We start from the raw sequence: 14842 nt of genomic DNA, 5'->3' as shown, positions 1-14842 counted from the left end.
ATAAATATGTTGCGACTACATCCATAAGATGCATATCCATACTTTCATGCACAGTCAGACCAATTAAATATCGTAATGTAATTGCATCCACCATTAAAGAATACGTCTCCTCATAATTAGAAATGTCCAAAAAATCTTCAGGGTCGGGGTCTCATGGGGAGCCACCTCGAACAGGGCGGGTAATCCCTGAATACATGGGGAATGGGGGAGGGAGTGGGGATTTTTTTCCCTGTTTACAATTCGCGTCCCCGGCCCCGACCTCGGCCCCCTCCTGTTTCCCTACCCTGCCCTGACTTTGTATATAAATTATAAATTTTTAATATATATATATGAATATTGTAGACTTTATTAAGATAATTATGGATATTTTAATTATTTAAGTTCAAGATTTTTATTACTTTAATTATTTAGATATTGTAATGTTTAAGATAGGATACTCTAAATGTTGAATTTTAATTTTTACAAATTATGAGAATTTAGCATTTTAATTATATTTTTTAAATTGCATGTGTATTATTGTTTTAATTAGTAAAATTGATAATATTTCATTTAAATGAAAATTCCATTCAAACTGTTTAAAGAATTGTAAAAATATATATATATATTTAATTGAAATTAAAAAAAATTAGAAATAAAGGCGGGAAATTTTTTCCTGCAGGGAACCCGATCCTCACGGAATCCCCGTCCCATCCCTCGCAGGAAAATTGGTGGGGATGGGGAATGGAATAGGGGGCAGGGAAGGCTTCCCCGTCCTCGCCCTGCCCGTGGACATCTCTACTCATAATCAATACCAAGTCTTTGTAAGAAATCTTGTGCAACTAGTCTTGCTTTATATCTTGTGACCTCACTACTTTCATCTCTTTTCCTCACAAATACCCATTTATATTCTACAAATTTGACACCTCCCATTTATATTCTACAAATTTGACACCTTCTGGTGTTCGGACTACTGGTCCAAGAACTTGATGTTTTGAAAGTGAGTTTAATTCTACCTTGATTACTTCTTTCCACTGAAGCCAATCTTTTTTATGTCGACATTCTTCAACAAATTAAGAATCCTCATTTTCAGATATAATATCAAGAGCAACATTATACGCAAAAATGTTGTTAATAACTACATGAGTTCGGTTTCATCTTTTTTCTGTCATGACATAGTTTATTAAAAGCTCATTATTATATTTAGGTATTTCACCTTTCTCATTAGTCATGTCATGAATTTCTTCATGTGTATTTACATCCCCAACCAAGTCTTTTTTACTATTAATTATTATTTTTTTTAGGATTTTTATCTTTAGAACCAACTGGTCTACCACGCTTCTAGTATGTTTCAAACTCATTAATGACAACTTACTGTGTTGAGATATCAATTTTGATGAAACATTTGTAGCTGGTATATGTGATTTAGTTACTTTCTTTGTATCTATAAATGCATCGGGTAACTGATTTACTATATTTTGCAAATGAATTATCTTTTGAACTTCAAGTTCATATTGATCTGTAAGGGGCTCTAAATGAGATAATAACAATGCATTCCTTGTAATTTCTTTTTTCAACTTCTTAATTCCTCCCCTTAATGTTGGAAAACTTGTCTCATTGAAATGACAATCAACAAATCGTGTAGTAAATACATCACCTGTTAGGGGTTCAAGATATTTGATAATTTGTGGGGTATCATATCCAAAATATATTCTTAACATCCTTTGAGGACCCATCTTAGTACGTTGTGGTGAAGCAATTGGAACATATACTGCACATCCAAAAATTCTCAAATGGGAAATATTTGGCTCATGGTCATAAGCTTATTGTAATGGTTGAGTATTATGATAAGATACTGGCCTAATGCATACAAGTGATGCTGCACGTAAAATAGCATGTCCCCATTCAGATGTAGGAAGCTTAGCTCTCATAAACAATGTTCTAACAATTAACTGCAAACATTTTATGAATGATTCTACTAAACCATTTTGTATATGAACATGAGCTACAGGATATTCAACACTTATCCCAATTGACGTACAATAATTATCAAAATCTTGGAATATACATTCATCAACATTATCAAGACAAATGATCTTTATTGTATAATCAGAAAATTGTGCTCTTAACTTAATTATTTGAGCAAGTAGTCTTGTAAAGGCAAGATTTTGACTTGATAATAAGCACACGTATGACCATCTGCTGGATGCTTCTATTAATACCATAAAATATCTAAATGGTCCACTTGGTGGGTTAATAGGTTCACATATATCACTATGAATTCGTTCTAAAAATGTAGGTGATTCAGTCCTCATTTTGGCTGGTGATGGTCTAATGATTGATTTGCCTTAAGAGCAAGCATCACATGATAATTCATTAGATTGAATAATCTTCTGGCTCAATGTATGTCCATTTGAATTCTCAATAATTCTTCTCATCTTTATAGTCCTTGGATGACCTAATCTGTCATGCCAAATTGTAAATATGTCTGGAATAATGAACTTTAGGTTCATTGTTGCATATGTTTCAATTGCTCGTATATGAGTATAATATAATCCAGAAGATAAAGCAGGCAACTCTTCCAATATACATTTTTCATATAAAACATTAAATATGATATAAAGATACTTCATATTATTCTTTCTACTCGTCTCAATATGACAACCATTGCAATGTATATCTTTAAAACTAAGTAGATTTCTCTTTGATTGACTAGAGAACAATGCATTGTCAATTGTAAATTTTATTCCTCTAGGCAAAATAATATTTTCTTTTCCAAACCCTTCAATTAGGTTTGTAGAACCTGATATTGTATTCAATTTTGCTTCCAACATTGTCAGTTTGGAAAAATATTTTTTATACTTGTAAGTATTGTATATGTAGCTGCACTGTTTGCCAAACATAAATCTTCTTTACTCATTTTTTAGTCACCCAACATATGAAAATGATCTAGATTTATTCATTAAAAGAAAATAGTTACAATAAGAAAAACAACATTTGAAATATACAAAAGTGAACATCTATTAAGAAAAAAAAACATGGAGATGAATAAAAAAAATCATTAAGTCTAGATCTTTTCAAAGTCAAAGGAAACACTTGATTCTATCAATTTTGTTGATTTTCTCTTTAGGAGATTCAAAGAAGTCTGCCACATTCAAAATTTTCATATGGGATGGGTCAAATATGTCATTATCCAAAATTTGCTTCCACATTTTTCTCTTTTTCCTTCAGAGATGCTTGATTGAGATCAACCAAGTATTTTGACCTTTGACAAGTATAATACCCAGTCATTCTGCATCAGAAACATTTATTTTCAACACCTTTTGAACTCTTATCTTGTAGAGCTTTTTCTTATCATCATTTTGTGTGGTTCTTTTGAAATATGAATGATTAGAACGACCACCACGAAAATAATAATTATTTCTTCCTCTGTCACGATCACGACCCCAGCGATTATTATTAAAATTCACAACATTCACTTCAGGGAATGGTGTCGTCCCGATTGGTCGAGATTCATGATTTTTTTATTAATAACTCGTTTTGTTCGCCCACAAGAAGACATGAAATTAGTTCAGAATATTGTTCAAAACCTTTCTATGTTACTATTGCAGGAGCATATTTGAGACGTGAAATGTAGAAAATGTCTTCTCTGATATATCAACATCAGTAATTTTTTCTCTACATAACAACAGCTTCGAACTAATTTGAAATAATGTGGAGTTGTAATCACTTACTGATTTGAAATCTAGTAGTCTCAAGTGCATCCACTCATAACAAGATTTAGTAAGAATAACTGTTTTTTTTTATGATCATGCCTCTCTTTCAAAATTTTCTACAAGATATGAGAATTTTTTTATTGTAAGATACTCCATTTTCAATTCCTCGTGAAGATGATGATGAAGGAAAATCATAGCTTTTGCTTTGTCCGTATTTTCTTCTTTAATAGTCCCTCCAAGATTCATACCATTGAAGTGGATTTTGGCATCAAGTACCAATGACAAATAATTACTGTTGTTAATATCAAGGGCAGCAAATTCTAATTTTGTGAGATTTGTATCATAAAATATTATATTTATATTAGAAATTTAATAGATATTAAATATGCAAAATAATTTTAAATTTATTAATTATAATGAAGAGGGAAAAACTGATATACCTTTATGATCCACCTTTAGTGAGAAAACGATAGGAGCTCGTATTGATAACGTGTTGTGAATTTGAGGAGTACAACGGCCCACACAAATATGGAGAAAATATGATATAATAATAATATAGAATAAAATAAATAAATATTAACAATAATATAAAATAATATATAAATATATAAAATAAATAAATAACAAAATGTAAATAAAATAATAAATAATAGAGTTTTAGGCAATTTGACAAGTAAGAAATGAATTATATGAACACTAATAGTGTGTAATCTTGAGATCCATGGACAATACATGGAGTAATAGATAAGTGATACATGACCGATAAATAATAATAATGGACATTTACAATACCCTTAATTTAACATATTTATAATTGTTTTTAAGTTTAAATTTTAAAGTAAAGCAAACTATTCCTCTAATTTTAGTGCGTTTTAATATATCTTCGATTTTTTTTTTTTTTAAAAAAAAACTCTTCAAGCAAATGAAATAGTTGATTAATTAAAAAATGATATTATTAAGGAATACCATTAAATGTTAAAATAACAATCTCTGAAGATGACGTCCATAATGTTCGAGACCAAGTTCAAACTTTGAAATTATATTTCAAAATATTTTTGATAGTAGTGTTTGATGTGGCAATTGTGGGCAAAAAATTGAGAGACATATTTACAAATTGATAGTAGTGTTTTTGATATTTACAATTTTAATTTTTGTAGAAGATTAAAATCATTGTTACCCTTCATATACACCAATATTATTTCAAATCTAGTTTGTATACATTAGTTGTGATTATCAAAGAAAAAGAAAAGGAAATACATTGGATGTTACAACAATTTTATCTAAACAATATTTTAAATAATATACATATTTTTTGTGATCTTTACCATTCAATTCCCATGTTACTTTACATATCATCATTTTTCTAAAAAAAATACTTTGATCTTATTGATGCCAAATTTTAAACAAGAAAAAATGCATCTAATCTTTATTTGACAACAATGATAATTGTAATTTGGGGTAGAGAGAAACTGCAAAACAAAAACAAATAGCTCTGACGCCAAAGTTAGTATAATAATTAAATAGAAAAGAAGAAGCCAAATATTCTTAGACACCTCATATGAAAGTCATAATGATGTATTTATAGGGAATTTATTCTTAGGTTTATCTTAGTCCTATTAAGATTAGGATATGAGTTTCCTAATCAAGAAAATCTAGAATAGAATCTTATCCTATCTTAAAGTCAAAAATGAAAAAAAAGTAAATTTTGTATAATTTAAACTTAAATTTTCAATTAAAGAATAATTTGGGGATTTTTTTTTCCTTGGGTTTTTTTTTGTTGAGAAATTATTTTAAATAGTAAAACTGTTGAAAATATTTATAAAATATAGCGAAATTTTAGAACTATCAATGATAAACGCTCAGTGTCTATCAGCATCTATATTGATAGTTCTAAAATTTTATTATATCTCGTAAATATTTTGATTTTTTTTTTATATTTAAAAACAACCCTTTTTTGTTCTCTTTTTCCACAAATAATGAAATCGTTTATAAGTCTCAACTGTTTATAATAAATTATGAGGTTGTTTCTTTTTAAGAAAAATCACGAAGTTATCCCAATGCCAGAATTTTTTTTTCCCTTTCTTTTTTCTTTTTTGCAAAGTAAAAAATGAAGAAAAAAAAACTATTTTGAAAACATAGTTTAGCTTAGCATGTGAACTTGTCTATTTAAGAGAATAGTCCGCAATTTTCTTTTTCTTTAATCATTATCATTATTAGTATTTTATATTGTTTAATAGCAAATAGCAATTGGAAGTTCATGTTCTGAGTCTGACAAGAGTACCATATATTTTTTAATTTAATTATCCCAAAAACTCAATCTCTTAGGGCTATAATACCAAATTTTATAGATTCAAACTAACGAATTATTTACCCTAACAATTTAAATGAAAACGATGCAAGTTCAAAATTTTTGAACACAAGGAACTTTTCAATATCTATCAATTTGGAATAATTTAAAAAATTTCAAACTTTAATACAAGGAAAAAGATGAATTTCATTTTAGTTCTCAAAAACAAAATCAATAATGTAACAAAAAGTAGGGTTATGAGGATTTTGTATAAAGTTGTAGTGGTACATGTTTGTGCCCTTCCTATGGATTGCACTAGGATCCATTACTATTTGCTCCAACAAAACTAGTGGATTCTCTCTCTTTTTCTTTATTTAGGAATTGGATTCTTTAGTAAGGAATTTCATTCTTTGGTATAAAGCTTAGATTTTTTTGTCCACCTTCGTAACATAAGTTTTAAGGCCCTCCTATTTTCAATTAAACAATAAAAAGACCGTAATTAAGTGGGTTTCATGTCAAATAACGATTAAATTAAGGACAAAATCAAAAAAGTATAGTACGCGTTCTGCCTCAATTTCCTTTTTTCACAAGTCAAGTAGCAAATAAAATATAATTAATTAATGTGATATGAATTCATATATCTCTGATTAAGAAATGAGTCTATATTTTTTTTAATGAGATGCTCTTCTCCTTAGATTTTTTTTTTGAGGTGGGTAATTTTTTATGTGGGGGCTTTTTTTTCCTTGTCCTTATTTTTTTCTTCTCGTCTGATTGTGCTTTGATTGTATCTTGATCTTAGATTATGAGATCCCTTATATTTTATTAGAATTCAATACCTTTCTATAAAAAAAATATCTAATTTGAACCTTATTCTTGATATTATCTTTTGATACATAAAAAAATTTCGATTAAGTCCCTTTTTATTAATCTTTTTTTGTTTTTTTTTGTTAAAATTGTTAATATAAAAATTTTGCTATTAACTTTTTATTTTATTAGCATATACATGCTACATAGACATACCATGTGTCAAATAACATTTTAAGTGACAAGTGTATACTATGTTCAAATATGTTAATATAAAAAGTAAATAATGGCCAATAAACATTTTCTTGACAAAATTTTTAAAAAATTATAACAAATGACTTATTTGAGAGTCGTTTAAATTAACGAGGGACGGATCTATTAAAGGATTAGAGCCATGTCCCTTCAAAATGCGACGTTTTATATATAAAAATATATTATTTTTCATTAAATATTAATTATAGTATTAACTTATATATATTTATTCGTTTTTATTAAAACATGTAATGCAATGCAATGATGCTACAGTGGCTAGGGAGTTTTCTTTACAATAGTCTAAGGATTGAGCTTCAGTGTATTTTTTTTTTTTTTTTTTAAAATAAATTTTGATTGTTTTACTTTTTTAATATCTATATTTATATCATAGTTTAAAATTTCAGTCGAAATCTCGAAAGCCACCTCGAAATTTTAGTATGAGAGAATTTTGGTTTTCCCCCTCATTCTCGAAATTTCGATGGAATTTTTTTTTTTTCAAGCAAATAGATTCATTGAAAGTTTTTTAAGGTTTATAGACTTGACTTGATTACATGAATGGTATAATTTCACACATCAATATACAATTTCACCTCAAAATAGAATTGATATAAGTTTTATTTATTTATTTTTTATCATCCAAAGCTTTCATTTCAAGAAACTAAATAAAGAAAAATAATAACATATGTTTATTTTTAACTTCATTCAAACATTTTTCCATTGATTTTCACATTCTTTCACGTCAAAATTGGATTGACGTAAGCTTTATTTTTTTACCATCTAAAACTTTCATTATTAAGAAACCAAAATTGATAAAATTAACATTTATTTATTTGTAACTTCATTCAAACATTTTTCCATTGAATTTTCACATTATTTCACCTTAAAAGTAAATTGATGTGAGTTTTGTTTCTTTTACCATCCAACGTTTTCATTTCCAAGAAAAATAATTAGAAAAAAATAAAATAAAATTTAATATTATTTTGTAATTATTTTTCCATTTATTTTTAAAATTTTCGCTCTTACATCAACATTTACACATTTATTTAAACTATACCTCTAAATGCTGTCTTATTTTATAGAAATGATGATTAAAAATAGTCAAAGATAGTCTAATTAGATCACAATCAAAGTTTTATTAACTAATTATAACAATTTCCATCAACTTCCATAAAGTTTCCCAAAATTTCCATCGATATTTATATTTCCATAAAATCAAGATCTCGATAATTTTATCGATATCGATATTTCAAATCTTAATTTAGATATTTACTTCTAATTCACAAATATATATATATATTTAATTCACCACCTATATTATAAACAATTTTGATTTTTTATTTTAAAAAACAGGTAAAGTATTTAGTTTTTAGCACACTTGAAACAGACCAAAATAACACATGCACACACACATAGATAAATAATTTTATAGAATTTTATGATATTATAATTAGTATTACTTAATCTAGATACCATATACTCATGCATTTAAAATTTTTAACATATCCACACACAGGTAAATAATTCTATTGAAGTTTATAAGAATTTTATAATTAGTCTTATTAATTAGTCTAGATATCATATACTTGTATATTTAAAATTTTTAACATACCAAATGTGTAAGAGACATATTAAATGTAAAATTAATATTTTAGAAATATATTAAACATAAAAATTGAAAATTTAGAGATTTATTGGACATTTTTTAAGTTTATGTAGACACAAATCTAGAAATTTATGAGTTGCACTTCTAACCTAATATATATTTGTACTACCATCACATGAAGTTTTAGATCCGCCACAAAAAGTAGTATAGAGAATTTCATTTAAAAGGTTAAGGACTATTAATACATAACCAAAAAACCCAGGATTATTTTTTATATTTGTATAAAATTATTGTCGCAATAAAAAAAGATACTCATGGAAGTTTTTCTTTTCTTTTTTTTTTTCTTTTCTTTTTTTGAACTAAATGTGTTTTGCACACTAACTTCTAAAAAGATTATAAAGAATGAGATACTTGACAAAAGCCTTTATGAATTTATTGAATTTATTTAGCAAGACATAATCTTAGTTTGGTTGAAGAACGTGATGTGTAATTGACTAGAATATCTTTTTCTCTTTAAGATAATAATACTTTTCTTCAATTAATAATGGTTTAATATGATGCATAATTGATTCATCATCTATTATAAATGATACTTGTTTGTTAAGAAAACAAAAAATTTCTTCAAAGGCTGGACCACCCATATGGTCTTAAAAAGGTAAACTTTTATCACAGTAAAGAGGACAGTCTTTTTTGGAAAAAGAAGGAAGCAAAAGGGAAAGATCAAGACCTTATTAAAGAGTGACTCTTTATAAAGGTTTTTTTTTTTTTTTTTTTTTTTTTTTTTTTTTTTTTAGAGCTTTTATAAAAGGAAGCCTGAAAACAATAAAATAGAAATAAATGTCATTTTAAATGTTATAATGTTGTTATGATAAAATATTGGGAAAAAGAATGAGTAACAATGTAAATCAAATGTTATTTAAAAAATGCCAAAAAATTTAAAAACAAAAAAAATTTAATTTACTTTAACAATTTTTAATGTTTTTCCTTCTATAACCATTAATGTGCTTTGGAAAAATTCAATTAATCTATCAAATGTCTTCTTTTAAATGGTACAACATCTATTTTTTATTGGAGGTTTAGATACTATCTTAGTCTTTATCTATTTTTTTTTTTACTCTATTTTAGAATGTACTTTTAAAGTACTTGCATTTCATCCTTGAATTCCAAAAGGTTGTAGTTTTAGTCCTATCATTTTCTTTAGTCTAAACTTGATGTATTGTTTTTGAATTTTGACCATAGCTTTGTATTACAATTTTTGTTATGGAGAAATTATTTCAAATCGTAAAATTATTGAAAATATTTATAAGATATAGTAAAATTTTAGAACTATTAATAATACTATCAGTGTCTATCAATATCAATATTTATCTATCAGTATCTATCATTGATAGTTCTAAAATTTCACTATATTTTATAAATATTTTGATTTATTTTCTATATTTAAAAATAACCCTATTGTTATGTAGACTATGTTATTTGCTTTTTGTAAAGATGGATTAAAATAATCAAATATTAAAAGTACCGAGTTCAAAATAGGAGGTACTAGCTACAGTAAAATGAACAAAAATTAAAAGGTTCCATAAGAAAAATAATATATATTTTTTAATTTAGAACAGGAAAATAATATTTAAACATGTATTTATGTTTGCTTTCATTATTATTGCGATGAGATTCTCTTAAAATTTTCTTTTTTTTTTCTTAAATTAAAAAATCTTACCATTTAAAAATGTTCAAATTAACCCATGGCTAATAAGAGAATAATAGAAAAAATGAACTCTTTTTTTAAGAGAATAATTACAAGGATAAGATATTGAACCTCAATCTCTTCAATCGAAGTGTATGTTAATATAAGCAAGCCAAACTCACTTTGATATAGAAAAATAAACTCTTGAAATCTCCCCTCTTTTATCTTAAAATAATAATTTATATATTTTAAAAAATTTAATACTATACTTATCTTTTATCTTGATGTGATAAAATTCAACTAACTTTTTTTTTTTTTAGTTTTGTGATATAAGTGGTAAAATATAATTATCAATCAGAGATTTTCACTAGTTTTATGGATGATATATACAAATAGCTCATCAATAATTTTATTTACATAGATAATAATATGCATTTGATAATTATTATAAGCATGCATTTTTTTTTAGTATAAGTGGATAGAACCATCATCTCTGGGTCTTCAATACATATAGATGTTAATTGAACTAAGCTCATTTTGACAATTATTATAAGCAATCTATCAATTTTATTATATATAAGAAAAGAACCGCATAAATTAGTCAAGTATGAGGGGTTGCTTATTTTGGGCCTAAAAAGGCTTATTCTTGCTTGGTTCAATGGTCTATATTGGGCTTGATGGGCTTGAATCTACGAGTTGGACTCCACGCGCTGTGCCTCTTATCTTACTTGGTCCAATTGTCTTCATTGGGTCTCATGGGTTTGTATTGGGCCCATGGTTAGATCTTGATCTCTATCCCTTTTGCCTCGATCTTTCTTGCTTCTTCAAAGCTTCTCAATCTCCTCTTCCCAGAAACGCCAGTAAGTTCAATCTTCTAGTTTTCGTGTTCTTCATTTCTTTAGATCATCGAGCTTGTTTTTAATTTGTAGCAAACTCTTATAGTTCATAGTCGGTACTTCTGTAATCGGATTTCGTTTCTTCGTTAAGGTGATTCTATTACTTGAATTTCTTGTATCGGTAATATAGCAAATTTATTATTTTTTTTTTCCTCTAGATTTTTCATGGATCTATTATAATTTTATTTGTTTCCTGTGCAATGATCTGATAGTATTTGTTCATAATCGAAATTTAGTTCAATATTAAAACATTTTTTAAATTTTCTTTCCTATTTTTATAATCATTTTTCAATAAAATGTTTAGAAGGAAAATTTCCGTTGATGATAAGGTGATTCTTGAACTTTGTATCCAGAAATTTCTAGGACCTAACAATGTCGACGTCTATTTCTTTAGGTTGAGCTTTCTTCCTCTGTAAATGTGGTCTTAATTTTTATTCTCCTGCAGGAATTTAGGATATTTTTATGATTTCATAGCATCTACGACTTCAATGTACACAAACACAATGCTGTTTCTTTCCTCAGAAACCTTTAGGGAATAATGACCTGCGCCTACCCCTGCCAGTGTTCCATTGGAGGCTCTGATGTAAGTTTCATTACTCAACTTTACTTTCTAGGATTACTGGTGGAAATAAGATGTGCCCTTGATATTTTTTATTTCCTGACCGAAGTTGGGTACGGCTCCCTTCATAAAAGATTCTGTATTTTAATCAACTTTGCTTTTGTTGTTCAGTTTAGAAGGGTATAGTGCTTGAAATGGCCAAGCGAGATACATATTATTCAATGGTTGCTAATCATCTCAAAACTGCATGGCTGACACACTTAGAGGTTTTTGATTTTGATGCATTACTCGTGAATTTGATTCTTTAGGAATGTTAAGGGGACTGGAAGATGGAAGTTAAAATAAAGTTAAGTGTCATTTTAATGTAGGAGGACCATTGTTATAGAATAGCTTTCACTTTAGAATTAAGAAAGCATGTGTGGTATGTGGTAATGAATAGAGGGGGAATGCGCACCATAAACTCATTGTACTATTGGGTATTTGCTTTCTAAACCCATGAAAAATAGTTGTTATTATTTCATTTATTTAATTTGTGCTTGATACATTTGATCTTTGTTTAGGCTTGATGTTGTTGGATGCAGGTAGAGCTTGAAACTAGAGATCAAGATGTGTACAAGCACTATTCTTGTTGAACTTTGAAATTTGGATCTCCAAGGATATGGTTAGAAATGATTTTAATTTGAACTAGCTATCTGCTGAGTTTGTTCAACTTGAGTTAGGTAGGTTCCTTTTTAACTGCTATTGTTCTTTTGATTTGAAGCAAGCTCACCAACCCAAGTTTGGAAAAGGTGAAGGTTATGAGTGAGGTTCTTTCAAGAGATCTTGAGGCTGACTGTTCTTCTTTTTCAACTTGAAATCTTTGTTACTGTACTCAAAATATAAAGGCATGATGATAGAATAGTCAAGTAAGATGCACCTGTTAAATTTCAAGAACTTGATCATATTCTTCTTTGGATTCAAAATTCATTTCTGTTGGGTGGTAACTTTAAACATGAAATTTTGGGGATTGACTCCATCATAAACATTTCATTCATCATGTGAAAGTAAGACAACAGAAGTGTTTTAGAAAGGCAGTTCAATCCATAATTATTAACACGATATATTTGGAAAGTGATATTCATAGGTTTCCTTTATGCAATTTGGATGATTATTGGCTTACACAAGATTAGGTAATGATGCTTTCAGAGAATGCATACATCCTCAGTCATATTGACTTGACTTATTAGGTATAAAATTGTAAGTTTAAAGACTTATTATATAGATATAAAGTTAAAAATTAATAGACTAACCTTGGTAATTGAGCTTAAATATCTTCTCATGAAGTGATAAGATAATAGTACCTAAACGTGTAAATATTAGATCAAATAATTTGAAAAGGATGAGAACGACTGGTTAGAAGATTGAACACAGAATATATACACATCAGATAAATGTCCTCGACAAGACAAGAAGAAGAACTATTGAATGCGGAAGAACAACTATTGAATGCGGCCTCTTGTCAAGTCCTCCATGGCTGTTCCATCACAGGGCTTTTAAGCACTATTTTGTGGCCCAAACTGTTCAACAAATTAAAGAGAAAAAGGGGGAGAAAAAAAAATGCTTATAAGTTATAACACAAATGGAGTATATAATTAATATAATCATCTCACTCAAAACATTGGTCAATTAAATTGGTAAAAAAGAAGAAAAAGTTAATTAATTACCATATCATTATGAAGCGATTAAGTAGTGAGTGGCTGGGAGCGGTCGAGGGAGAAGGGAAAGATTGATGAGGATATGAATGATTAAAGTTGATAATGATAATAATAATGTTAAGAGAGTTTAATGAACTAAGTGGCACTATTGAATATAATTTAGTTGGAAAGGGAAGAGAACTTTTTTTTTTTTTTTTTCATTGTAATATAATTTTGTAGGGACTCAAGGGAAGAGAATAGTAGAACTTTTGGGAAAAGGAGTTTATGGGGGAGGGTGGTACGTATCACCTTTACATAAACTTAAGCCTGTCATTTCAAAATTGGACCAACTTTTTTTTGTTAAATCGTAAACTTTAAGCCTCTGCTCTCTCTTTGCACTTTTTATAACTATTATTTACTCTCTCTTTCTATGTGTAGAAATATGGTTTTGGTTTTGGGTTTTGGGTTTGCTTTAACTCACATGGCCACGTAGAGGGACCAAAGATGCTTATTTTGAAGGCTCAAAAGCATAAAATGAGCAGCCCTTTTGAGTAGATAATGCCATATTTTGCTTTTAATATCAACTTTTTCTCACAGTGCCCTTTGCTTTTCTCTTTAACTAAAACACACCCTAAACAAATACCCAACCAACCACAATTTAGTTCAAACACAATCAAATCTACCCTCCTTCAATATATATGCATTCTGTCTAATTAATATAAATTATTAATCTCCTTTGAAAAAAAAAATCAAAAAAAAAAAAGAAAAAAAAGGACTGATGATCTCTAAGTTAACCATATTCACTTTGAAGCTAAACTATATATATTCAGCTTTTGTTATAGTTACTCTTTGAAAGTGTTAAAAATGGAGACAGAAAGACATGGGAGTTAGGGTGCATATGAAGCAAATACATTTATTCTCTTCTTCTTCTTCTTCTTCTTCTTCTTCTTCTAATTCTTCTATTTCTTTCTTTCTTTCTTTCTTTCTTTCTTTCTTTCTTTCTTTTCTTTTTTTCTTCCTTTCAATATTCAAACACTCCTTTTGGAGCATTTTACCCCATAGAAATGCTTTCTGTTGTTCAAATTATTGGGTGCTCTTTGTATGTCTTTTTAGGACAACAAAGATGGATACTATAACTTAACTTTTTGACCAAGGATGACACTTACCTCAACTCAAAAGCATTTTTAAATATTTATATACAGTTATTGCACAAGTTCTTGCACTTGGACCTTGACTACAATTTTAATTTTTATTATCATTTTTGAGTCCCTACAAACAAAATGGATTCAAGTTTCTATAGTGCTTTGCAATTATTATAATCACTGCCAATCATTTTTTTCACTTCACCAACTAATCTTCTTTTACCCTCTAAAAATCCTAACCCCTCCTTTT

At 28.0% G+C, this 14842-nt stretch overlaps 1 long non-coding RNA gene across 4 annotated transcripts; it reads left to right on the top strand.

Annotated features, from left to right (window-relative positions):
- The first annotated feature begins 11092 nt into the window (after positions 1–11092).
- On the top strand, positions 11093–12872 carry LOC120089819. Of its 4 annotated transcripts, none has more exons than XR_005485333.1 (3): positions 11173–11309; positions 11664–12438; positions 12538–12872. It is a non-coding gene; the product is annotated as an uncharacterized LOC120089819 (long non-coding RNA). The 4 variants fall into 4 exon arrangements; XR_005485332.1 differs by having other exon boundaries at positions 11664–11801; positions 11949–12774; XR_005485334.1 differs by having other exon boundaries at positions 11093–11182; positions 11664–12872.
- Positions 12873–14842: the final 1970 nt, after the last annotated feature.

Source organism: Benincasa hispida, chromosome 11 (assembly GCF_009727055.1).
Source record: "Benincasa hispida cultivar B227 chromosome 11, ASM972705v1, whole genome shotgun sequence".
NCBI lineage: Eukaryota > Viridiplantae > Streptophyta > Magnoliopsida > Cucurbitales > Cucurbitaceae > Benincasa > Benincasa hispida.
This window is presented reverse-complemented; position numbering and strand designations above follow the sequence as displayed.